This window comes from Sphaerodactylus townsendi, linkage group LG10 (assembly GCF_021028975.2).
Source record: "Sphaerodactylus townsendi isolate TG3544 linkage group LG10, MPM_Stown_v2.3, whole genome shotgun sequence".
Lineage (NCBI taxonomy): Eukaryota > Metazoa > Chordata > Lepidosauria > Squamata > Sphaerodactylidae > Sphaerodactylus > Sphaerodactylus townsendi.
The window spans coordinates 30413495-30441386 of NC_059434.1; the positions used below are offsets into that span (position 1 = coordinate 30413495).

At 41.2% G+C, this 27892-nt stretch overlaps 1 protein-coding gene across 30 annotated transcripts in view; it reads left to right on the forward strand.

Moving 5' to 3' along the window:
- SORBS2 (sorbin and SH3 domain containing 2) overlaps positions 1-27892 on the forward strand; it is a 289570-nt gene that overhangs the window by 126331 nt on the left and 135347 nt on the right. For 29 of the 30 annotated variants that reach the window (XM_048509745.1, XM_048509754.1, XM_048509766.1 and 26 more), the window contains exon 2: positions 5724-5854. The gene's annotated coding sequence lies outside the window, so the exon portion shown is untranslated. Of the gene's footprint in view, positions 1-5337; positions 5427-5723; positions 5855-27892 lie in introns of those variants that run through there. The other variant, XM_048509748.1, reaches the window with a different exon arrangement.

The window sequence follows — 27892 nt, forward strand, 5'->3', positions numbered from 1 at the left end:
GACAGGCCAAGTGGTTTCTTTTCCTTGGCAGCACATCCTGCACAACACAGAACACTTTGAAGTTCTCAGTGGCCTATATATAAAACTTGTCATCTACATTTATCCCTTCCTTTGTCCTTTTTGGGGTCACTGACAGCAGTAACAACTCATCTCTTGCTGAGATCTATCGTCCTAAATTGCCCTGAAATCAGAACAAAGTTCCACTAGGAACTCAATGACACATGACACTGTAAACTCTCCATTGCCTTCAGGATTTTATCATTACAGCTTAAATGGTCTGGTCCACAGTCTGTGACGGCTTGAGAATGATCAGTATTGTTAGGGAGACCAGCTGGTTTGGGCTTCCTGTGCTCACCTTACATAAGGCCTCAAAGAGAACGCTGCATGGGATGCCCACAGTGGAGAGAACAATGAAAGCTTTCCTGCAGAGATGGCAAAACAATACTCCTTTTGACTCTGAGGCCTCGTTCTCACAAAGGGCAGATGAAGTGGTCAATTTTTTTTACTGTGCCATTTCATATGACAGGTGGGAGCTCACACAGTTGAATGCTTCTCCATGACAGGGAGGAGAAATAACAGCACATAGGAATGTTGAGACAGAGATAAGTTCACCTGGAGAAAATAGCCACCTTGGAAGGTGGACTTTGTGGCATTATACCGCATTGAAGTCCCTCCCTCCCCAAACCTCCTCAGACTTCACTCCCAAAATTTCCTCAGACAGTATTTACCTCAGAAAGTATTATACAAATTAATGCAATCCAGATTTCTTCTGGTTCAAAGAGGCTGATTCCCAACGGGCAATTAATCGCGTGATACTCACGCAAAATATCAAGGATTCTTGAAAAACTCCCCACTGCCTGATTGACAAACAAGGATTCATCCCGGTTCTGGTGCTCATTCTCCCCCTTATCCCGCGTCTTTGCCGAACCTGCTTGAAAGTACTACTTTTTCAAAAAACACGTCTTCGATCCAGTTTGGAGGGGAGGATCAGGGGGTCTAATCTTGGTTCAAATTTCCCGCCATGGAGCGTGACGCAAATGCCTTACAACCAATGAGTGTGTGCAGTGCTGTTCTCGTGAGAGCACGAGAGAACAATAACCAACCAGAAACTTGAGCGGGAGAAACGTGCTGATGTTATGACGTCATAAGGTGAGCACGTTTTTACAGGAGAAAAGAAAAGTCCCACCCCACCCCAACACAGCTCAACAGCCAATCAGAAGAGATCTGCCAAGCTGATCACGTGGTAGTGGGGATTGTTACATTTCTTGAATCCAAGGTAGGCCTAGATGTCTTCACTGGAAACATGCTGCAGTGGGGAGGTTGAAACCTTGATGAAAAGGTGCAGTTTATTTTCAAACTTGGTTTGATCCAGATTGAATTTCCTGGTGGGGATTTGGCCAGAGTTTGAGAGATGCGGGGGCCCATTAATTTGTCTAATACTTCGAGGCAAAAATTGACAGTGTTTGGTACAAAAATGGCGAACTTTATCACTGAAATTGTATGGAAAGTGTTGGGCATCCAAATCTGTGGAACTATCTTGATTTGCTTGTGAGGTTTCTGAAAATCTGTTACTGAGTCTGTTTTGGTTAATTGGCTTTTAAACCTAATTGTGCTGGCCTGGAGAATGACAGGCTGCCTGCATCATTTTTAATACTATTTACACCATATAAAAGCTTATTTCTTGTACCCAAGTAAAAATAGAGCATTATGGGGGGTAGTTACTATAAATGATTAATACTGTAGTAGCGGCACATAACAAGCTTACTGAATGCTGTGGCAGGTTTGGTGAGGTTTACAACAAAGCACGTTTGCCAAAATAGAGTTTGTTCTTCTGGAAAATATAGGTAGATGGAGGCTGTCCACTGAGAACAGTTTCAAGGAACGAACAGAAAGGCAGGTCTGTAGAATAACTTGCTTTGGATGTTTCTTGCATCTTCTCAGTGGGACATGTACAGCTGCATCTTGATTTTGGGTATTGTCCTTGAAAAAGAGTGGAAAAAAGTAGTGTTAAAGAGAAATGGAGGGTAAAATCTGGAACATGAACAAATGATTGGGCAAGTCTTGAAAAGGAGCTATAACTGGAACTTGGGTCACAGGAAGCAGCAAATCTAGGAACTGCTGTGTAATCTTGTTGGAACCTAACAACTTGACCCGATTTATTTAAGTGAAGGTTTATCAGACTATGATTTATGATTAACAGAGACCTTTCAGAAGTGCTGATATTGTGCTGTTAGCACAACCCAAGAAAAGTGCATGCATCTTCTGCTTCTTGCAGTGTTAGATGATTTATTGGACACAGTACCACTTATTATCCTACATAGTGAAACCTTTTCCAGAAAATGTGCCTGTCATTTTAAGAAAAGGAAACTGTCAATCACAAGACATGAGGACTAGAAAAGCAACACAAATAGACAGAGTTGTAAGCTAGGATGATTCCAATTTGTCCAATACCATCATGTTATTATCCCTTTTCAGATGTTACTGCTATGTTTACTGGCAGCCCACCTATGTGAGTGAGTGCTACTCACAAAGTTCTTAATATGCACAGTTGCTGTTTCATGTGAATAGGGCAACCTGTGAATTTTTTGTGCATATTACCCTTTGATTCACATGAATGCAGACTTAGTCACATGTACCAAAACTACATGAGCATGTGAAAAGTCACATGTTGCACTGCTCACATGAAATGGCAACTGCACATATCAGAAACATTACAGGACAGTGTTTCCTCCTGTTGATGGACTCCCAGTAACGTCTTTAAAAGGCTGATGTCTTTAAAAGGTGGATGCTGACTGTATCATTGTTATTGGTTTTAATAGGGAGACAGGGCTAGTATTATATTTGTACTGGTTTTTAACTTTTCCCTGTCTGCATATATTTATTTGTACACCGCCCTGAGCCCTCCGGGGGAGGGCGGTATAAAAATCTAATAATTAATTAATTAATTAATTAAAATAAATGAATGAATGAATGTTTTGAAGCAATTAAAATGTCTGGCAGGTATATCTCTGTACAGAACAGAATCTGTAACCTGTGATGCTACACTTGGAGATCATTAATGTTCCATGGACATTCATTCAGTTTGAAAATAAAATAGGTAACATTTTAAAAAATTATCTTGGTGGTTTTAACTTCTCTGTTGCTGTTTGAATGTCAGATGAGGAACAACCTGAGAGATGTATGCATGAAGGCTGTATGTAGTGTAGTGTGTATTTAATTGAGGTGTATTCCAACTCAAAAGAACAGTGGAAGAAAAGATATGCAGCAGTGTGGCCTCATTCTTCCAAAATTAACAGTACACAAAATACCAATATTGCAGTCTTTCGCATTACAGCTTTTTTAACCATCTGAAAGCCAAATGGTGGTAGGTTTGTTGGGTATTATTCAAACAATTGCAAATGAACAAAAGTTCTACCATGTAACACATTGTCTGTATCCTGATTTAGTTAATGGATGTACAGTAACTTCTTACAATAAAGCAGAAGTACAGATTAACGGGTAGTCTAATCTTACCCTGTCTTGGCAGCTTTAGCTGTACAAGCAGTGGCCACAGCATTCTTGACCTCCTTGGGAAGCAGGAGGGGCTATTTCTGGTTCAACAGTGCAAGGCCAAACTAGATTTTAGATTGAGCGAAACTGAATCTGTGTTGTGGCCAGAACTTTATGGGGAGTAAAACAGGTTGGGTAAAAACAAATTACAACTTGCTTTCTGGGTAACAGCATCCCACATTCCCATGTGAATGCTGAGGATATTTGGCCACAGTATTGTTCTGGTGTTCCTGTCTTTCTGTAATATTTTTATGTCATCGTTTATCTGAGATGCTCAGGGACACGTACATCATTTCGCCTCCCCATTTTATCATCACAGCTGCTCTGTGAGGGACCTAACGTTTCATGGCAAAGTGGGGGTTTGAACCCTAGTCCAACTTACTATTGTACTCTGGCTCTTCTTTTCCAAAATAGATTTTGGCCACTAAGATGTTACAACACCTTCCTGGCAAATAAGCTTTCTTCCTTCCCACTTCTTATTCAAAGTGGGGGGGAATCCACCACTACAATAGGAATGGGGGTCTACTGTGCTGGGCACACTATTAGGCTGAGCTAAGTAACTTCATCATAATAACAAATTGTAGCACTGGGACCCTTAATACCTTTGGCTTGCTAGTGCAGGATTATGTCAGATTTACTTGTTAATAATTTAGCATTTTAAAGATGAAAGAAATAGGAGCAACAATGGGGTCCTCTCTAGCCTCTGCCAGGGGATGGGCAGGGTAAGGTTGCCAGATCCAGGTGGGGGAAAACGTCTGTAGATTTGGGGATAGAGCCTGTGGAAGACAGGGACCCCAGTGGGGTACAGTGCTGCAGCTACAGAGTCCACCTCCAAAGCATCCATTTTCTCCAGGGAAACTGATCTCTGAGTTGTAATTCCAGGGGATCCTCAGGTCCCATCTGAAGGCTGGCATCCTCAGGCAACAGCCAAAAATATTTGTTCCCAAACTTTCAAGGGTTTTAATAGATTGTGAGTGCTGGAGTATTTGCCAAATGCCTTTTTAAAAGCTAGGATAACCAGTTTCTCTTTCATTGGACTTCATTGGCTTGAATAGAATATTTGTTCTTCAAATGCGACCCTTGTGCATTGTACACCAATATAGAAGGCAGAGTTGCCCCATAATGGAAACCATAAAATACCTGATTGACCTGGCTAACCAAATGGAAGACTGCGCAAGATTTAGAGATACAGTGAGAGGTTTAATAATATATTTTGTGTAACCTTGTTTTGTACTCTGCAGCTCAGGTACAAAAAGTTAACTTTAGAGCAATAATTTGCAGATTTGTTAAGACAAAAAGCCTTTGGAGAATAAGCTGCTGAGAATGAAGGTAATTTCTTGATGATGCAATGTTTTTTTTCTACCAGACACTTAGAAAAAACACTTTATAGAGGGCATCTAGGGAAGTTTTTTTGACATGGAAGAATTTTTAAAACGCAATAGGTAAATGGGTTTTTATATCCCACTGATCCCAGTTTAGTGATGACCTTTGAACTATGTCATTTGTAACAATTTGTTTTAACATAATTGGGGGGAAAACTAATTAAAGAATGCTTCTTACACAATTTGAACTTTAATAAACCTTTGATTGTTGCTCCTTCGTTTTAGTGACCGAGCGGGGTCATTGCGACCCTGAGCGTCGCTGTCAGAGAGGTGCCACAATGCTTTAGGACGCTGATGTTCAAAAATAGCAGGGTTGTTGATTCCAAAAAATTCAGTTACAAACTGAAAATAAACCTCTGGCTTCCCTCTTAGGGAGAAGCTAAGTTTGTCCCTGATCACTGACACCAGCAAGACCCCCCGAAAAACGATTCACATTAAAGCATAAGAGAAAAAGACTGTAGCTTGAAGAAACTGGGCTGATACTTTCAGCAGGAGGTACAAAATATACAGCATTTTCTAGGCTGACTATTGGATCCAAGAAAAAGAAAGGCACTGTTGACCTGTTTCTTTTGCTTAGGGAAATGTGCTTCCTAAAGTGAACTGAAAACAGATTTTTTTTCATCACTATGACATCTAAATAGCAAAAACGTTGTCGTGCATTTTCCTGCCTATATACTTTACTGGTTTTTCTCACTGCAGACAAACTCATCGGGTGCTGGAAATAGCTTATATGATTCTAGAACACGAGCAGCAGCTGAAATTCTTTCATGCTGTCATTTCTTTCTAATGCAGGTTCTTGCTGTTCACCTAAACTTAGACCTTGGAGAAACTAAAGATTAAGCGGGGACTAAGTCAACAGGAACTGGATGTACAAGGACAAAAATATTGACAGCTACATCTGAAAAAAATCTCTCGTCTAACCGGTATGTTTTTTTTCACCTCCTAAAAGTGCTAGTTAAGGATTTGCAATGTTGTCTTGGATTCATAGCTAATATTCCTTGGTCATTAATTAACACAGTATGAGAACCTATCACAGATTGGGTTTCTGTTCAGAAACTGTGTGCATTGGTAGGTAAGTAATGCTAACATGTTTAGACATACAGAAGCAAGAGTGGATATCTACACATATATCTTGTTCAGAAACTTTGAGTTCTTCAGAAAACATGACAGCATATTAACCATGCATTATATCTCTCATTGTAGGAGATTAAGATTTTTTTCTTTTAGTTTCTTCAGTCTCATTACTATAGTGAAGAAAAAGATTGAACACAGCCCTGCCAGTTGGTTGGTTTGTAACTTCATCTGTTCTTAAGTCTTTGAAATCCAGTATGATATAATTTGCTGCTGCTTTCCAAGAACTTTCATTTTTGCAGATTAGTAATTCAGGGATAAGATAGCTAAACTAATTTATATTCTGAATGGTTTTGATCTCCTTTATTAGGCTGGGTTGATATGCAAATAGGGTATGTTTATAAGAATTTCTTTACCCTTGGGCAGCCTGAAGTGGTACAGTCCAGAAAAAGCTTTATCACTTGAATATATAAACATTGTTTTTGCATTAACCTCTTCCCTTCTTCAGCCAAAATTCCTTTGTCTCCTCTCCTGTCTCCTTGCTCACCAGTCACCTTACCGGTCTCTGTTCTGTCTATTGTACAACAATGAGGCAGATAGTGGAAAGGAAAATACCCTGAATTGAAACATTTCTGCCTTGATGGTGGGGTTCTAGAGATGGGAAAATAAGAGCATGTGTGCGTTCGCACATGCATTAGTATTTGCATTCACACATGAGGGTTAACACTGGCAAATAAAGGAAAGGGCTATCAATGTCAGATGACCAGAAACAAAGAAACAGAAGAAAAACCTCATTGTTTTCTAGGACTTGCAAAAAGAAGACACAATTGAAACAGATATGCTTGAAATGAATTCTGCCAGTGCTAGGTATAAAAATGGTCTTTGTAGGTGTTTTTCTTCCCATCTGAGTTCAAATAAGCCCACCATGCAGGAGAAAAATAAGCCCACCCTGCATACATATCCCATACTGTATGAAATTCTTTCGTTAGTTTTTCATGGAAATGAAATTTGTGTTACAGAAATTACACACCAAAGAATGTTCTCTGCATGGTAATTTTCCACATGTTCAGTAGTTAAATGCCCTCACTTAGGTTACAACTGCAATATCTCATGCATATAAACTTGCTCTGAAATTGGAATCAAATTAATGCCAAGTTTCAGCCTAGGATTAATTTTTATAGCCAACTAATGTTGCTCTAGCGAATCAGGGTTTGTAACTGAAGTGCTGACCTAACCTGAATTGAAGGAACATGAACACCGCACTCTAATTCTTCTGAATGAAGGAGAAATCTCAGGAGAGGAATGGAATGTCTTTCTTTTAGTAAATATACCTCCACATTCATGGTGAACAAACAGTAACATTTTGTGCAGATTTCTTTTTGGACAGTGCGTTCTTTGTTCATTCTCCAATGGCGGTGTCAAATATGTTAGTGAAAAAATAACATTTCCCTCCATTTACTTTTTTTATTTTACTTACCTGATTCACTCCTAGGCGATTCTGAAGGCCTTCAGAAGCGTAGCACTGTTATTTGTAGTAGGGTGAATAAAAGTAGCATTCAACATAGTTGACATTGGCTAAAGAAATGTACAGACACTGTTATGAGCGTCAACGTAAACATTCAAGTTGCATGTATCAATTTTACAGTAAAAATGTCCCATCAAACAGGATCTCTCAGAATGTTTCTGAATGTGTTACTAGCACAAAACATGTACCTACCAAATGCTTGCCTTTAAAATATGCTGTTTCTTGGAAACACAGTTATATTAAACTCATGATTTGTCCAAGCCTCAGTAGGTCTACTCTAAGGCATATAGAGACTCCCTAGACTCCAGATTTCGTATTCATGATAATAGAAGGTGCATTTACAATCTCCTGTAAGGATGGGCAGATCTCTTCCTTTCTGTTTCCATATTTCTCAGCTCTATACTTGCCCCACATCTCTTGGGAAATTGGAGAATTTTTACAATTAGTTTTGAAATGTATTTACTTTATAGCCTACCCTTCTCTCCAAAAGGGACGCAAAATGGCTTATGTCATTCTCTTCCCCTCTTGCTTTATCTTCACAACGACGCCGTGAGGTAGATTAGGTTGAGAGTGTGGGAGTGTACAAAATATGTCGCAGCTTTTGCATTCCTTATGTCCATTTTCTTATTTTTTCTACTCTTTTATCATCATTCACATAAAGCCAAAAAATAACAACCAAAGTCTAGATGTTCTTGTTGTTGTTCTACTGATGCATAGCAGATGGAAAAGACACAAATGAATTTAAGGAACTAAGGCTGTGGGCAACTGAGCATGTACAAAGTTGTGTACAAAATTCAAATACAAATTGTGAATTTCTAATGTTTAGCTTCCATTTCAGAAACATGGCTGGGGTTGTAGAGCCTTCCCCTGATGCAAGAATTCTTTTTCGTCAGGAGAAGGGTCCTTTCGCTGGAGAAAAGTGCCACCATTTCTAGAAGAGCTGAGGAAATCCAGAATTCCAAAATCTGGGTTGAAATCTGAATGAAATCTTGATTTTGAAAAAAGCTCTGATCTCTTTGCATGTGCTGATCTGCTGTTTTCAGTGATTTTAAAGGCACCTCTCTGTCCAAGGTAGCTGTTGGAATATCTGAGTAGATGTAAAATTTTCAGAAATTTGGAAACCATTTTTGTATGTTTTTCCAGAAACAAAAAAATTATGAAGGAAATTGAAATATATGCAATATTTACTGGCTTTTCAAACCTAAACAAGTTTTTATTGCTTTAGCAACATAAAGTGCATTTATTTATAATTATAATAAAAATTGTAATATTTGTCATTTGTATGATATTTGAAAGTTATAAAAATACCTTAGTTTTCTACAACAAAGTTGCAAATTTACCCAGTACAAATTTACCCAGTAATGCACTCTATATTACCTTAGTGCAAATACCTTTGTTCCAGCTAAATTACCTGTTCCTTTTTTTTTTCTCCCTTGTGCGGGCTTGGGCAGGGCTTAGTTCCTTTAAATTCTAAACATTCTAGGAGGTTTCCCTCCCTGAAGTGGGTAGCCCCATCTGGCTGCAAGGGTGGGGCCTCCCAAAGGGACTCCTTATGGAAATGGAGTGCAATGGCTGCACCCAGCTGTGGAGGGGGGCAGACGTGCCAGCACCCATGTGTCCCTCAGTCCTGCCGCCACAAAGTCTGAAAGTTCATGGGGTGGCCTGGCTATGGCATTCATAGGGGTGGAGCTGATGTTAGTCCTCTCTCTCTCAGAGTTGAGGGTCAGTTGCGCAGTGCACTGGCCCTTGGACATACGTCACCCTTCTGGTGGCATATGTCCTTTCCTATCTGTAGGGTTTTTCTGTGGCGGCAGGTTTGATGGCTTTTCCCTGCTCCCCGCACTGCTGGTCTGCTGCCAGGGGGTTGGATGGGGCTGCTAGATGTAGTTTCTGTCCCACCTTCTTCTGATCTTTTCTCCCCTCCATCAACCTAAGACAATATGCTGCTGGTCACCAAATCTATAAGTATATGTGTTTGCAGTGGTTTAAGGGAGAGGTGAACAGGTCAACCACAATGAAACAGTTAGATCCAACAGGAGGCAAGCAGCAGTTGAGAAGCAATGAATGCCCTGCATGAAACCTTCATGAAAATTGTTTCCTAGAATAATAATATTATTATTATAATTAATTAATTATTCTTATAATTATAATTAATTAATTAATTAATTAATTAAATTTAGTATACTGCCCTGTCCCCGAAGGGCTCAGAATAGATGAAGAATAGAATAGATGAAGAAATATATCTTGTATCTAAAAGCTGTGACTGTCTACAGCACGCACACATCTTTAACAGCATTTCACTAATCCTGAAGAGAGAATATTTATTTTCTTTTTTTCAGTACTCTACTCCCCTAAATTTCCAATTTTTCTGTTTAAAAAAATTGGGGGGGAGGGGAGTTTTTTTCCCTTACATTTTTCCCCTGGGCCTGTACATCTCTTTATTTGAGCAGAATACACAGAAGTTATGTTGACGAAGATTCACAACTCTTAAATTTCAAGTTCTGAATTGAATTGAGACTATATGCTAGAATAACTAAGAAAGGAATGCCTTTGAACTTCTGCATAGTATCTTTTTCTTGTGCTTTGAGTAACCCATACAACCAGCCTCACAGCACATCATTCTGATTAGGGGAAATGGCTCCTAGAAAACAGTGTGCAGTTTCTAGGTTGACTGGAACCTCTTATTGTTCAAAGTTATGTGCTGAGGTCGAATCAATAATTGGATGGGCTGACCTTTTCTTGCATTTAAAAGAAAAGAACAGTGGATCTCATGGGTGAGGGGCTGGCTTCCTTTGAAAATGCATGTTTTTTGCCACAGTTGTTCTTGGGTGAATAAGAACAAACAAGGATGGAAAACTCTTAGAAGCAAGATGTACATGTATGCAAATGCATTTTGTAAATTCTTATACTGATAGTCCCCCAGTTCCAAACGCCTGTTCACCAGAGCAATGCACTTGGAACTCAGCACAAGGGGAGGAAATGTTCTTTTCTTTTTAAATGTCCCTTGGGACTTCTTTACCTGTTTTTTATTTAATGTATAGTTAAGGCTTGAAGGTTTTATTTAATTGTGGGTAGCTTGTGTATATGTCTGGTTCAATAGATTTAGTGTTTTTGTTTTAATATTTTATTTTATTGTTAAATATTTATAGATACACTTCAAATGTGCTTTTAATATTTAAATGTCTCAATGCCTGTTGTTTGGCACTTTGGGGACCCTATTCGGGTAGAAAGGCAGCATATAAATGTTTTAAATAAAAATAAATAAATAATAAAATGCCATACAGCATTTTAAAATAGTGACTGAGTTCTTATTGTTGACAAAGATTTTGAAGTGACTTCATGTTACACTCTTTGATGTTTCCACTTTGCCATGGAAACTTGCTAGACGATTTTGGGCCAGTTATACGCTCTCAGCCTAACCTGCTCAAAAGCAGGATATTAATGAAGTAAATAAATAAATTCATGATTCTTAAAAGACTAGGCCGTCCTTCACTATCAAAGAAGACTGCTTGGTACCTTTCAAAACCCTATGGTAGCTTATTTGTTTATTGTACTTTGAGAATCAGGAAGTAAAACAGTGCAAACAGACACCAAGATGTATTAGGAAATGTAATAGATTTCCCAATAATATCCGAAGTATGGAAGAAGAAGCATTCATTTAGTTTTTTTCATTCCTTATGTTTTTGAGACCTGACAAAATAAATTATTTGCATTTTGTGAAATTTAGCTGTTCTCCATGCCAAATTCCAAGGCCATAACCTTTAGCCTAACCTTGTCTAAGGAATAGGAGATGGATCAATATGGCTTCTGGATGGTGAAGGTGCGTGTATGTATGGCATGTCCATCTTTCTAGAAGATGAAAGCTTCCAATTAGGTAAATATAGAGCTGTACTTGAGCGGGCTGTACAAATCCTTCACACACTTTAATGTGAGGTAGGACTCACAATGAACAAAAGTCATAACAGGGAAACTGCTGCAAGAATACAGTTTCTTGAGAATTCTTTGCGGATTTTGATTGATATTTAGTCATAAAATCAGCAAGAGGGCTCCCATTTCAACGTATTAAGAACAATAATGATTAGAACATGTTCCAAGTTGAACTGCTTTCAGTGACATTTCCCCCTGTTTTATGGAACCTGTTTTATGGAGCCCTTAATTTGGGTCTTTCATTTCTAAATACTTTAATGCTAACTTCATTCATAAATATTTCTGTTATTTGTACATGTAATATCTTCTACTATTCCTATTGCAAAATATTGTTATGTAGAACCCAAATACACATATATAAAGAGTTATTTATACTAAAAAGATAGCTTTGATAAAGTTTTTGAAATAATACAATAACTTTGCACTAATGTTGCATGTAGTTAACCTGCAGTGACATGGCACTCTTTAAACATTTTCATGTCTCGTGTCTGTCCATTTCACGGGACTGTTGTGAAAATAAGACATATATTGGGCAAAAAACCAGATATGATATAGCCCATGCATGTTTGTATCCAGAAAGCAGGCTATAATAATCCAGAAAGCAGGCTCATATAGCCCTAATCTGTCAGTGCCATGCAGGGAAGTAAATGGGGGATTTAACCCACTCTGCTTTGCTAAGCGAAACCAGGGGACAAAACAGAAGATGGAGCTGTTTTGATTATTGAAATGGAGACCTTACCTGCATGCGCAGCTTACCATACATTTTTCCACTGCTCAAACCCTGTGACTTGAAAACCTTTTCTGTGAAATCATTCTGCATAACTCCATTCCCCCTGTCATTTTCCCTCTTGTCTCTTGAGCTGCATTTAATTGCATTTATTGTGCATGTGACTGCTGAGAAGCTATTATTCCTAATGGTGATGTCATCTGTGTCCCCCTGTATTCTTTTGCTCGGGTGCTCTAACATTATTACACATTTACATTAAAGCAGCAATTAGGGTTGGAGATTCGGACAGTCCGAATCTGGATTTTTACCAAATCTGCACTGATTCGGATGGATTTGGATGAGCAGGGTCTGAATCTGAGCTGTCCAAATCCTAGCAGATCCGAATCCATGAGATTCGGATCACCAGCCGAATTGCGTTTTTATTTTTTGGTGTTTTTTCACGTTTTGGCCTGCGGGGGGCGCATTTTTCAACATATCAGCACCAGCAGGCTTCATGTGCAGGAGCGGTGAAACATGCAAACCAGAATTTTTAAAGCTAGTGGCACCAAATTTCAGGGTATCATCAGGAGACTGTCCTGATGATACCCCCCAAGTTTGGTGCAGTTTGGTTCAGGGGGGCCAAAGTTATGGACCCCCAAAAGGGGTGCCCCTATCCCCCATTGTTTGCAATGGGAGCTAAGGAGATGGTGGCTACCATTTTGAGGGTCAATAACTTTGGCCCCCCTAAACCAAACTGCACTACAAACTTCTTAGTGTCATCAGGACAGTGTCCCGGATGATGATACCCCTGATATTTTGGTGCTGATATGTTCCAAAATGCACCCCTGCAGGCACCCCCCAAAATTTGCCCAAGATTCTTTTTTCTGTAGTGACTTGTGCATGGTTGTCAATGGGGAATTTTCGGTGGAGGGCTGTGGGGTGCACATTTATCATGCTGCTGTACAGTCACAAAACGTTCAGGGTATCTTCAGGAGAGTCTCTGGATGACACCATTCACGTTTGAGGAACTTTGCTTATGGGGGCAGTAGGAGATGGACCCTACCCATAACATTGAACCCCTTGAAGCAACGGTCACCAAACCTGGATGGTGTCATGAAGAGACTCTCCTGAAGACACCCTGTAAGTTTTGTGGGTTTACCATGAGAAATGTGCACTCCACAACCCTCCCACAGAAATTTCCCATTGGCTGCAATGGAGCCATCCAGCCACTACAGAGCACAGAATCTGGGGGAATTTTTTGGGGTGGCTGTGAGGGGTGCAATTTTAGAGCTACTGTCACCAAAATTTCAGGGTATCATACAAGTACTGTCCTTATGATACTCCCCAGGTTTGGTGAAGTTTGGTTCAGGGGGTCCAAAGTTATGGACTCTCAGAAGTGTAGCCCCCATCTCCTGTTAGCTTCCATTGGAAACAATGGGGGATGGGGCACCCCATTTGAGGGTCAATAACTTTGCCCCCCCTGAACCAAACTTCATTAAACTTGGAGAGAATCATCAGGACAGTCTCCGGAAGATATCCTGAAAGTTTAGTGCCACTAGCTTTAAAATTGCGCCCTCTGCAGTCCAAAACGTGTAAAAACTCCAAAAATTCAAAAAAATAATAAAATGATCCGGATTTTTTGAATTTACCCAAATTTTCGGGCATATCCGAATCGGCTATGATTCAAATTCAGACATACAAATCATTTTATGCCCCAAAATACCCAAATCCGAATTTTCCCAAATTTTTTTAGTATTGACCAACCCTAGCAGCAATTTTAAAAAGTCTCAGCTTTCATTCCTGTCATTGAGGACTACCCACACAAAATGGAGGCCTAATCCCCCCCCCCAAAAAAACTGAGCAGGCACCATTACCTCAAGAAACAGAAACATGTAGGCCAGCCTAGCCCCCCACAAAACATTTATTATGCACAATTGTTACTGTGGCAGTTCCTTATCAGTTTCACTCGCTAACTGCAGACACAGTGTACTTTGCTTTCATGTTACATCGCTAGTTCAATATGCATTGACAAAGCTGGTCCAGTCACTCCTGCTTCTTTATATCTGTGTCTGAACACATGGTGCCCCTGCTTCTTTCAATCTGTGCTTGAACATTAAAATCACTATGTGAAATTGGCAAGGTGATCTAATCATCGCTGTTTCTTTGTATTTTTGCCTGAATGTTAATATTGTATGAAATTGACAAAGCTTATTTAATCCTCCCTGCTTCTATTCATATACTGGCCCAAGCACAGGCGGCCAAAATCTCAACTATTTCAGCCCCTGTGTAAAAAACAACTGCTTGGCAGGGACCCTACGCACAGGCACCGCTGCCAAATCGACGCAGCAGTGCTTTGTTCCTGCCCAAACGGTGTTTTCAAATCTTGCTCAGGGAGTGAGGTTTGTAGCAAACACTGGCTTCCATTTGGTGCCATGCGAACAGCACCCGATGGCAGCCGCCGTTTCTTGCCTGGCCCTCCCAAATGTTGCTTACCTCCGGTCTCCTTCTGTCGTGTTGTGGAGGACAGGAGACATGCCTCCTGGCCTCTAAGTCCAGGGTCATCACTCTGGCCAATGTTTTTTAGGAACTACATTTAGGATAGAAAGAGGGAAAGATAGCATAGTGCTACCTTGCTAGCTAGGAAGAGTCTCTGCAGCTAACCTCTGAGAAGAAACAGGATATTAGATCTGATAGTATCAGTCTAGGGACAGACAAGAGGTGACACAAAAGGATGGAGGGGTCACTAACTTTACAGCCCTCTCTCACTGACCACCTGCCTGCCTCCTGCTGGGTCTTCTTCTTCTGCACATTAGACATTGCTACATCCAGCATACACTGCCTCTCTTCCCCATTTAGCTCTGAAGCAAACTGAGTTGAATACATTTCCAGCTTGAACTAATTAGACAAAGATATGTGGTCTTTTCCACAACTGTTTGGGCCCTATGTTTTAATTTCATGACTGTGTGTGAAGTAAATAGCTTCTTACAAAATGACCAATGTAACTAGTTTTGTGTTAAGTGTCATTTTGTGTGAAGAATTAGACAAGCTTTGAGCATACACTGATGTGTGGTGAAACAGGGAATTAAGAGATTCATGCTTCTTTTACTGATTTGCCTTGTCCCAAATAAAACATGAAAGTATTCCCTGGCTAAAATATGTAGAAATGCCTGATACAATCACAGCTTTCCTGAGCAAGGATGGAAAATGTGAAGTATATTTTTCTTGCAGTTTGTGACGGATTTACCCATCCTGAAGGGTTGGTGTGTGTTTGTTTGTAAGGCCCAGTGAGACAGGCCTTGGCAGAAGCCAGAGAGAGAGTTAACAACACAGTCCATATAAGGAGGTCCTACCTGATTGGCTGGCAGAAGGCGCAGTTTGCCTAGTATCTCAGGTAGAGGGAGCCACAAGGACTGAATATATAAAAGCAGGGAGAAGCCTGTGACAGGGTCCTTTGCTGTTGGATCTGACTCCGCTCGTGTGCTGACAGGAGTCAGACAGCACTATTAAGCTGAGGAGGCTTGTTAGAGTGTGGTGGCCCTGAGTTTGGTGGAAAGGGACCCGCCAGTCAGTGGCTAGACAGCTTGTTTGTCCAGACCTAGTGTTTGACCAACCCCAGTTCCAAATCCAGTCTGGGAAGTCTAGTCCAAAGGGGCAGTGAGGCCTATCAGAGGAGGCTTGTGTATGCCAGGGAGGCTTGTGTATGCCAGGGTCCTTCCAGACTTAGACGTGGAGAGTGTGGGAACAGAAGGGTGTGTGGATCAGTTGAAGAACTAGTGTCTGTATGTGGAAAAGCTATAGAAGCTAGAAACTGTATGCTTAACAGCTAAGAAACCAGAAACCTGTGCGTGTGAAAGCTTAAGTATCTGAAAACTCTTTAAGAAAGAGAGTAAAGTGGCCACCTGCGTGTAACCAAGCTTTGTTAAGAAACTGACTGAAACAGTCTCTCAAGAATAAGCTCTAATTTTCTGTAACCGCAAGCGTTAAAGCCTTACTAAACCAACTGAGAAGGCTTCCTTTCTGTTAAATAAACTTAAAACCTGATTTCACGTTACCAAAAGTGCCAGTCTGTGTCTGTGAGCCTAAAAGGGGTAGTGCCGGTCTGCATTCAAGCCAAAACCCTCTCTGACAGAGTTTCCCTCCATTTTTGTTAGAGGCTCTGGTCTTTACTCCCTCAGTCTAATATATATATTAGTGGCCCAAGGCTCGGCGGTGTTTAGTGACCGTTATTATATAAGTGGTGGCAGCGAGAGTGCGTACATGGCACAGTTTCTGTTTTCTTTACATTGCTGCTTGCTGCAACCAGTGTCTGAGTGAGAGAGACAGATGAGACAGGCTATAGGCATAAATTACTGCAGTGCCACAGGCTGGAACACTGGATGTGCGATTTGTTTCTGTATGCAAAAGAGAAAAGATAAAGACCTGGTATTAAGGCATTAACAAGCAGTCTACTGTGTTTCTCTCTGCATTCATTGCATTTGTACTTTCTAATATACTCTTACCCAGTTGCCAGTTCTGGGTTGGAAATTCCTGGAGATTGGAAATGTGGGGTTGGGGCGGGGAAAGATCTTAGCAAGGTATGTTACTGTAGATTCCTTTCTCCAAATAGCCATTTGTATCTAGGGGAACTCATCTGGTTTTGTATGTATGTATGTATGTGTGTGTGTGTGTGTGTATGTATGTATGTATGTATGTATGTATGTATGTATTTATTTATTTATTTATTTATTTATTTATTTATTCAGCTTTTATACCGCCCTCCCCCGGAGGGCTCAGGGCGGTTTAAAACGGAAAACAAACATCAAATAATAAAATAAACAAGCACCGTACATTCTGTACTGGTGTACATTAAAACAGCGTTCCATCCTAAAATACATTAGACAGCGTACCATCCTAATAAAACATTTCAAGCAGAGGATAGTGCCCAACAACTAAATTCCTCTAAGAGAGAACAGTAGGGCCCCAGTTGTCAAAAAGGGGAGGGGGAGGGGGCTTCAGCGGCTGGCCCCAAAAGCCCGGCGGAATAGCTTGGTCTTGCAGGCCCTGCGGAACTCATTAAGGTCCCGCAGGGCCCAGACAGCTGGCGGAAGAGCATTCCACCAGGCAGGGGCCAGGGCTGTAAAGGCCCTGGCCTGAGTGGAGGCCAGCCGCGTCATAGAGGGGCCAGGAACCACCAGCAAATTGTCTACTTGTCTTTAACCATAGTGAATGAATCATTCATTCCACGGGAACTAATCTCTGTTGTCTCAGTTGTAATTCTAGGAGGTCTCCAGGACTCACCTGCAGGTTGGCAACTCTAATCCTTTACTTTTTAAAAAAAGTTTCCTTCAGTAGTTATTTGTTTTTGTTAGATTTTTTGCAGAATTTTTTTTTAAAGTTTGAAGGAGACTGTTTCAACAAAATGATTTCCCATGTACTGGGGGAGGAAGTCATCTCTACACTACCCATGTGCTACATTCCCAAAAGAAAATGGGAGGTAGATCTTGGCTAGTAAACAGCTCCATATTTCACATGACTGATTTTCTGTTCCTAAGGCCCAGTCAAATAATCACTTCAGATTTATACATAAGCCTCACATCAGAAGCTCATAACAGTAGCTTTGCAGTACTAAGTTAGCTGTACTCGGCTGGCTCCATCCGCCATATTTTGCCATCTTATTGTTGCTCTTGTTTTCCCTTGATTTAAAGGCATAGAGCTGACCCATCACTTGGCTGCACATCTTCCAACATAGTTGAATTGGACTGTTTTGTATTCCTTGATTATTGAAGGTACACAGTTACAGTTGACACCCACTGAAGTCAGTGATAGTGTTACAGTTGATTATAATGGATCTGGATTTGGCCCACCCTTTCTTTTATTCTGCTTTCTCTTAAACACAGTTCACCCAGCCATGAAAATTATATAGTTGTGAGAGATGGACCATGTAATTGTAAAGAATGAGGAAAGTGCCACATTGAGCTACAAAAAAATTATGGATTAAAAGCAACAAAAAATTGTAAAAGCCAATCATTTTGGTTGTTGAGATGATTTGTCATGTCAAGTAAGCCTTTACTGGTATAAGAGAGATGATTTGTGCCCAATGCACAAAAATCCTCTGCTTAAGCTCCTAATTTCTTTTTAAAAATGTTATTTTCACAGAGCCATGGCTGTTTACCGATGCAGTTCTTTCTCAGAAAACATTATTTTATTGCTTCACAGTGAGAGCAAAATCTTTCCACGTTTCTCTGAAGTTGCACCTAGTGCTTGTAACATTGCCCCTGAAAGTACTGAGATAATTCAGAGATTTTTTTTAAAAAAAATGAGGCCTGTGTACATTTGCATCTCATTAAATCATTACATAATCATTCATATTCTTCTGAATAAAGCAACAGAGCATAAATAACATATTCATTCTAGTAGAGCTGTTTCAAGATTCTATAGAATAACCAGGGAACTTATATTACTAGTGTGCATACTTTTGGGGAAGGTAAATTTATTAGGCTATCATGGCAGATAGTTGAAAGTCTTATTTTGCAGTACATTTTAAAGTTTCCTAAGTGTTGAACTTTAGGTGCAAGCGTGCTTGGATGACCTGGTCACATTGATCCATGCTTGAGTTGGATTACCATGTTATGGTGTACATATGTTTGAAGACAAGTATACCTTGTCTCACCGAAAGATAGAAGCTCAATTGTGACCAAATATCCCTCTTCTTCCTGTGGAATGCTCTGCTATGGGCATGGCTTTTCAAGAGCAGACCTATAAGTGGAGCATTCCGCAGGAAGAAGAGGGGTATTTGAGCTTCTGTCTTTCAGTGAGACAAGGTATAGAAAACAACTGGTTCAGAATCCATCATCTGTGGGACCACATTTCCCCCATGCTCTGCTAAGACAGCTTTGCTCATGTCATCTGGGTCCTCTGCAGATGCCAATCTGCAAATGGGTAAAATCAACAAGTATCCATACAGTTGGTTCCTCCATTGTGGCTCCCACTTCATGGAATGGCCCTCCTACGGCGGTCAGGGAAGCTCCCACTCTCCTGGCTTTCTACAATCAATACAAAACTGTATGGCCATTTCCACACATCGGGTTCTCCCCTGTGCGCCTCCAGCAGCCCGGGCGAGAATTCCGCCCGGTGATGGAGGGCGGTGCAAGGCCGTTCGCAGATCTGCACGACGCGGACGGCCTCAGCAGAAGGCCGGCAAACGGCAAGAGCGGCTCCACATGGAGCCGCCTCTTCCCCCTGCCCCGTCCCACTCACCTTGTCCCCGTCATCGCCTGCTGGCCGTCGAAGCCCCGCCCACGCTGCCCTCCGACTCCAGGGGTCGGAGGACAGCGTGGGCGGGCTTCAACGGCCAGCAGGCTATGACAGGGACAAGGTGATTGGGACGGGGCAGGGAGACAGCGTAGCCCCCCGGGCGGTGAAGCGGTTAGCGCCTCGCATCGCCCGGAAGACGCTTTCCCCAACAACAACCAGCTTTAAAGGGTTAGCGTTGTTTAGGGCGGCCTGACGCCACTGGGGAGGGGGGGAGGGCAGTCAGGCTCAAGCGCTGCTGACATTGCAGCAGCACGCGCCCTGTGCTTGAACGGGCGACCTGGGCGAAGCGTTTTACCGCCTCCCCCCAGGCCATCGTTTTTGGCCCATGCGGAAAGGGCCTATCATTCAAGAGGGCTTTTCTGCACAGGTAATAGGATTGCCCTATACAAAATGATGCACAAACCTACTTGGATGAATGATTAGGGAGTCTATACTCTGTTATTTTGCCTATTATAAGTAGTATCTTATTATGTACTTTTTAAAATCCCTTAATTCTTATGGTACGCTTCAGCTCTGGTTGGTTCCAGACTTCTAAAGTTTTGATGCATTGTTTTAATTAATGTTTAAAACAGTGGCGCAGCAGTGGCGTAGGAGGTTAAGAGCATGTGCACTCTGATCTGGAGGAACCAGGTTTGATTCCCAGCTCTGCTGGGTTTGATTCCCAGCTCTTGAGTTGTGGAGGCTTATCTGGGGAATTCAGATTAGCCTGTACACTCCCACACATGCCAGCTGGGTGACCTTGGGCTTTCGGCACTCTCAGCCCCACCCATCTCACAGGGTGTTTGTTGTGAGGGGGGGAAGGGCAAGGAGATTGTAAGCCCCTTTAAGTCTCCTACAGGAGAGGAAGGGGGATATAAATCCAAACTACTCCTCCTCCTTTTCTTCTTGTTCTTGTTCTTCTTCTTCTTCTTCATGTTGCATCATGGTGATTGTATTGACTTACTCTGTGTGATCCATCTTGAGCCTCTGAGTGGAAGGTGGACTATAAATAAATAAGCAAATGGTGGCAGTTCAAGTCTAGAGTTTGTGTCTGCCATGAGCTCATTATATTGGCTCAGGTATGCCACAATCTCTCAATCTTGCTTCCTGGGGACAATTTAGGGAAATACCAGCAACCTATCTCACAGTTGTATTGTAGGATGTATGTGAAGTTCCAGGGATGGTTCCCAGCTCTGTAGAAGTACTAAATGCCATCTTTGAGATACTTTGAGTGGGAGAAAAATGCAGTACATGTTATTGGTGTAAAAATTATATTGCCTGCCACATATGTGCAGTACAGCAATATTTAGGAACTAATGCTGCTACATAAAAACACGTCTTTTATCCTGGCTTTTATCAGATGGTTGCCCTTTAGAAACTGCAGAGTGCGTCTCCACCTGTGATTGCCACAAGTTCCCAATAGTCCTGAAAATGTGTGCATAATATACTACTCACTTTCTTCGGGATCTAACAGATTGCCGTCATTTCAACTGCCATTTCAACTCAATTAGCTAAAATGCTGCTGTTCTGCAGATAGGTCTTTATGGGTAGAAGTTTCACAGCGGGATGACTGAGTTTGACGAGAGGGGAGTGAAAATGAACAATTCCAGAAGTACTCATACATTGTGCTGCTGCTGGCTTTGTGGTGCCGGTATATGACTCCTGAGCCATCCAGCTGTACAGTAAACTCATTGCATTTGATTTACCTAAGGGCAAACAGATGTTCTGATGTCTGGTGGCAACTGAACCAGTCGGGTGTGATTTATTTCTGTGTCTGTAGACAAGGGGCGTTCAATTTATGACAGGTCTCTGGCTGGAACCCTCAGGTGGTTTGAGCAATTACATTGTATGTGGTATATCCACAGATTCCACAAAGTCATGGCAGTTGGTGAGGACATATCTAGGAAGGCAGTATGAAAAACAATAGGATGAAAACATGTGGAAGAGTGGAGAATTTACAATAAAAAAGCAAGCTGTAGACCAAAAAATCAAACAAAAAGGCTTGGAGCAAATATATATCTAATTATTAATATGAAATTAAAAAACAGATTATTCACAGTATAAGGAAATGCAGGTGCATCTTATTTGACCTGCAAAAGTTCTGTTTAAAATGATGCCTCTGTATTTTCTGCCTAGACTATCAAGGTCTCTGAAGGCATAGCTGAATCTTTCCACCTGAAATCTTCTAACAGGAGAATACAGGAATTCAGTCCAGATCTTTGTGCATGGAAATCCCTGTATCCTAACAGTGGTTCCCTGAGTCTCAAAATATAATAATAATTATGCTCTAAATTGAGTCTAGTGCAGTCTTGTTAACTGGTCTGAAATGCATGTCACACAGTAAAGATCTGATAAATATTCTCCTGCTTCTATGAGTATATCTTTTGGTTTCTTTGAAACTTACCAATAATATTGTGGCATTCCATGGTTCTGTAAAAGTATCTGTTATATTTATTTTACTAAAGGCTTCTGTAGACCTGACGTAAGTATTTTTTTGGCATTTTGTCCAGTAGAAGATGCTTTTTCAAGCTGTTTTTTTTTAAAGAATGCTGACTGTGCCAAACTTGGAAACGAATTTCAACTGCCTGAGGGGTTTCCTTGTCTTAACTGGTAATGGCATTGTTTCTGATGGAAAGTAATCAGTCTTCACATGGCCGTAGCTATCCTGTGTTTCAGTTTATTCAAGTGTGATTCCTTTATTTTGAAAGGATGTACAACACTTTGTTTTGTGAAGATGGGTGGAACCAATATGGATGACTATTATGTCTAACTGCAGACCTAGACCATTTAATCTAGTGATGCCTAGTAGGTTTTTCTTTATCTCACCTAGGGTAAATGATTTTCATGTAGATATTACATATGATGAAGCTTCAAAAGAAATTCACAGAATTTAGAAGCGTAGGAACAATTTAAAAAGTTGGAGAGTAGCTAACATGAGCTTCCTTTCTTTTTCTCCATGAGACTCTCTAACTGGGTATGACTAAGGGTGAGCATTAGAAACTTTCAGGCCATTGGCCCATCTAGACAGAGGCAGAACTACCAGGGGGTGCACATTGCATCAGGTGCGCGTTGCACTCTTGCCCACCTGCAGCAACTCCCCCCCCCCCCGCAGCTCCCCCTTCTCGCACACACACTTGCCTTCATGAAACTACAGGCTGGAGAAGTGGCCGTTCCCTTCAGGCTGAAAATGGCCTGGTGGGAACTACACTTCCCAGGAGACCTTGTGAGCCCCAGGGTCTCATGAGAAGTATAGTTTCCACCAGGCCGTTTTCAGCCTGAAGGGAACAGGCCACTTCTCCAGCCTGCACTAAGGTAAGGGGAGACCGGGGGGGGGGGGACACAGAGTGCGTATTGGGTGCACTCTGGTCCAGCTACGCCTCTACATCTAGGTCAGTATTCTGTACTGTAATTGGCCTGCCAAATGCTTTTGAAAAGCAAGGCACAAGAGCAACTATCCTCCCATGTTTGCTGTCCAAGCACTGATATACATATAAACTTTACATATGAAAATTCTCTTTAGCTGTCATGGCTTTTGATAGACCTATCCTCTGTGAATTGTCTAATCTCCCTGTAAAACCAATGCCACACTATGGCAATGAATTCAGTAAGTTAATTTTAACCAATATTTTCCTCAAATCCATTTCTTACTAGCCTTATTGTTGGTTTACATTTGTTGTGCCATAATTTGGATTTCTTTTTATTTTCCAAATTTGGACAAGAACTCTCCTTTTTAAAAGACTTTTTTTGGAGGGGGGGGGGGTTGTAGCATCCTTGATTTTGTTTGAGTTGCTTGCAATTTTCTGAATCTGTGGTGCTCATTTTATCTGAATGTCTGTTGCCAGGTCTTTCACTGATCTTCGTCCCTTTTTGTTTTGTCCTTTATAAGAGATCTCATTTTGCAACTTTTCACCTTCTTTTCAGTGTATCGTTTCCTTGCACACAACCTACTGTCACTGTTCCAAAAAGATTTGACAATACTTGCGTGTGATCCCAGGTCCTCAGTGCTAGTCAGGATTAAGTCAAGGTTTGTCTCTGCAGAATTTCAGATTCTGAGAAACAGGCATGATCATTAGGTCTAATTAGGATCAAATATTTAGTAAGCATGGTAGTTGAACTTGGTGTACCCACGGAGGCTGAGAAATTGTTTGGGGGTAATGTGCTGTAGAAGTAACAAATGAAGCATGCATGGTTGAATAGACTTCTGCGGAGGTTTTTCTCTCCTTGTGGAATGTCTTTTATCTAAGTAGCGGTTTCCTGTCCTTAGCATATTATTTTCCCATTACTCTTGAATACCTCTATCACAGTTTGTTTACAATGGAAACCCATGTTGTACATGTTACAGCTACATGCTTTCTGTACTAAAAGTGTGAATTGTGGCTTGATGAAAATTTCAAATAGAAGTTAGTAGAAATTCTTTACGTTTTATAAACAGTGTAGTTTTAGCCACACAGAAATGGAAGAATTCATTAATCTCCTCTTTCTTCTTTGTTTAAAATGCTCATTTTGATCAAGCTGAATAGAACAGGTGGCAGATTGATTCAAAACAAGGTTGTGACAGTAATTCTAGGACACAAAATTATTCTTTTACCTTCTTACATGTCCTTTTGCTTCACAAGGCAGTAGATGGGACCAATCCGTATGGTTGGCTACGTTTTTGACTGATTTTGTCACTTACAAAATCAGAATTTGCGGAGACCCATGAAAGTTATTTTATTTGTTAGCATGGTGCTGGCTCCAGTTAAGCATGTTTGAATTAACAGTGCTCAGAAACAATGCAGAACTTAAAAAAACAACAACCAGGCATAGCATCTACTCTCATCTAAAACAAATAAAAATGTTTGTTTTAAAGGGCAGCAGTTGTTGATGGATCAAAACAACAGAGAGTCCATAAGATTCTAGATATGTGCGTTCTGACCACTGTTCATAAATTAGGTAGCTTCTTCATACTGTCATATTTACCAGGAAGGAAGGTGACTTTTAATATAAGACAATTATCCTAAGAAAGAACGTAGATACAAAAAGGTATTTTTAAAAAATAGTTGCATGTAACTGTGGCTTGTATGTGAATTTACTGTTGTCTCTCTCTTCCTTGACAGCGCACATGGAAAAAGAAATTAGTCTTCCTTTTCCAAAAATATAGTACTTTATACACCAGGTTGTTATACTTGCTTGATTGTTCTTGGCACATTGCCTCATTTTTTACTGCATGGCTGCTGTGTGGGATGGTTATTATGAAATTAAGGGACAAGGCTGTAACATCGTGATTGTCTCGTCCTGGCCCTTGTCTTCACCACTGCTATCCCACTTCTCTGACATTCCTGAATAAGGTCCACCATTCTTCCCCAAGAAACCCATGTCAGAATGAAAGACCTACTATTTGACAACATGAATAATTTCAGCATCATCACCAACAGTTACAGCCTGGCACATCAGTCAACAGAGGAACTGAGCCTTCACTTGGCAGGACCTCTTTTAAGACAAGCGGGTGCTGAGCATCATGGCAAACAGATGTGCCATAGAGTTTACCTCTCTTCCAACCTACTCATAAGAGTTTACCTCTCTTTGACCCAGCATCAAATTCTCCCATCCCTTCTGCAGAACTCCTTGCAGTTGTTGAAACCCTCCTCAGCAAGAAAGCAATTGTGATATTGCCAGCAACAGATCAGCACTTGGTGTTCTACTCCAAATACTTTTTGGTCAAAAAAGGAGGAGGAGGGGGAAAGACCTATCCTAGACCTGAGAGGCCTGAATAAGTTTCTGTTTATAAAAAAGTGTGTTTATAAAAAAAAGTTTAGAATGTGATCCATTTTCAATGTCCTTCATAATGTTAGGTCTGTCTAATGCTTGTATCCATGGAAAAAGACAAGGCCTTCAGAAATATCTCCAGTTCCAATGTGTTGTAGAAGTTGTGTGAGTTTACTGTCTGCTGAAAGTTTATGCTCATTCACCTAAGCACAGTCTGCCTCAGCTGCCTTTCACCATGATCTCCATCTGCAAACCTGCAATACAATCTTCCTTGTTCATCTTTGCAAAGCATTAACTGATGGACATAAATTATGTGGTAGACTTGGCAGTAGGAAGACCAGTTCTCTATTCTCTATTCTACTGAGAGCTCCACCTTCCTAAGAGTGTTAGGTTAGTCCACTACTACTCCATGTGGAGTTTCCAAGGCACCATGATGATGAAAACAGGGTTATGGTAACCTGTAACAGTCGTCAAGCTATTTACAGCCAAATCTTTATCTCAGCTCCTTTATGGTGCACAATTAAGTCTCTATAACAACTTCACTACATTAGAAAGGGTTCAATCAGTTTTTCTCAAAGTCCTGTTTATGTTCTTACTTGCCCACCAAATGTAGTACTTAGAAAGAAGGCAGGCCTTCATAAAGTAAAAACAAAGGGCTGGCTAACTACTATCAACTACTGGTTGAAAGTGCACCTTGTGCCAACCAGACTTCTATCACATCTTTCTGCCAAGTCATACCCACATTGGTCTGTTAGGATAACCCAAAAACGATTCTCAACAGGACTCAACCCAGCACAGCTGAAATTGAGGCTGGGTAGGGCTAAACCCTTGATTCAACAACTAGTGGTGTATTTGCCCGGGGATGTGGGGTAACCCATGTCCCCGGGCACAACTAACCTGGTCATGTAGAAGGTGATCGACCCCCCACGTGACCAGATGCCTTCCTGCTGCTGGGCCTGGAAGAGGGGTTGCCCTCAGCTCCTCTTCCCACCCAGCAGCTGGGACGTGAGGGAAACTGGCACCCCGGCTGCTGGGCTGGGAAGAGGGGCTGCCCTTAGCTCCTCTTCCCGCCCAGCAGCCAGGATGCAAGAGGAATTGGCGTCCCAGCTGCTGGGCTGGGAAGAGGAATTGTAGCCCGACTCATGAGTAAGTGGAGCTTCACGGGGGGGGGGGGGGCGACCAGAGGGGTTTTTGCCTCGGAGTGCCATTTGGCCCCCATATGCCTCTGTCAACAATGCTTTTGTGATACTGAATTGCAGCACTGCTTTCTAAAATGTATAGGGATTTAATATCTTGGACTGGGAGGGATCCGGCTCCCTATTTATCTAATATTACTTCAATTAAGGTGGGCTTTTTCCAGGGCCTGATTTGATGCTCTACCTTCTGCTGTCCTCTCTGGTAGATTTTGGCATCAACCAGGAGAGATGCACACATTTCTATGCACAGTGGAAGTGGTGGAATCTCTATCGCACAATCTCCTGGACTCAGCTTTAGTCTGAGATTAGGTTTACTAGACATCCTTCGGTACATCATTTCGGCTACTTGAATCACTGTGTGGCCAATGAAAGCTTAATTAATAAATTACTGTGGGAAGACAAAAAAAAACCCCTACCACTGTCTTATGCAATAGTGAAATTCAGCTTAATAGGCTCAAAGAAAAGCGAGTGCTTTATTGAATAAGGGTCATGTTAATAACTATGTTACATGATGTTATGTAGCATAGCATTGAATATTTTTCCTATGGTGAGTGTTGGGATGACATACGCATGTTCCTTTTTATACTGTTTTATACTTACTTTGCATGTTTCTTGTTTAAACACTGGCCAAAGGCCATAACAAGTAAAAGTAAAGTACCTGTACCTGTTGTTCATTGAGTGGCCACCTGTGCAGTCACACATCCCTCCCTTCTGACTTGCTGTGAAATTTAAATATGATGACTATACCTCATTCTGGTGGAGGCCGAGAGGATCTGAGGGAAGGTTGCTTTGCCCCCTCTTTATCATGCTGGAAAAGGTGGGAAACTGTGTGGACCGGGGGATAGAGCACCTTCAGGTGTTTTTTTGATTCGGAAATCTCTCTGCAGTAGGCTTATGTGTACACAGTGCCCACGTGTGACTGCAAAGGTGACCACTCAATGAACAACAGTTACAGGTAAGTGCAACCCTATTTTTTAATCAGAAGTAGAACTCCTTTATTAACTTTGCATACCACTGGTGTAAGAGTTCAAGTCCCCTCATGCCATCATATTTAAGAGTGGAGGGGAGAATAAGCATAGATGCTCTGACACTGTGATGTTGTCTTTTTCCAGACTTAGCTGTATGGTGTGTTTCTGAGTCATTTCTGAGAATTCAATAAAAGCAGCTGGCAGCTTGAATGTTAAAGATATAATCAGCAGTCCAGGCAAAACAGAACACTTAAATAGGACCACAAAAAATGAAAATATACTTGGAGTTTTTCCATGTATAATAGAGAATATTGACCCAGCTTGGCCTTGTTGTTACTAAGCTTTTTTTAAAAAGCCAGTGGTTCTGAACAAGGAAAGCCTCCTCAGATCAAAGAAATTACGATAGAGAGAAAATCCAAACCCAGGAATCTGCATCATGTTCCAACAGCATCCAAAACTGTTAACTTCTGAGAGTTAACTTCTCATAACCAAACGTAACTTGACACAACCAAAAACCCCAAACCACATAAGAAACGATCTTTGCAATCTAA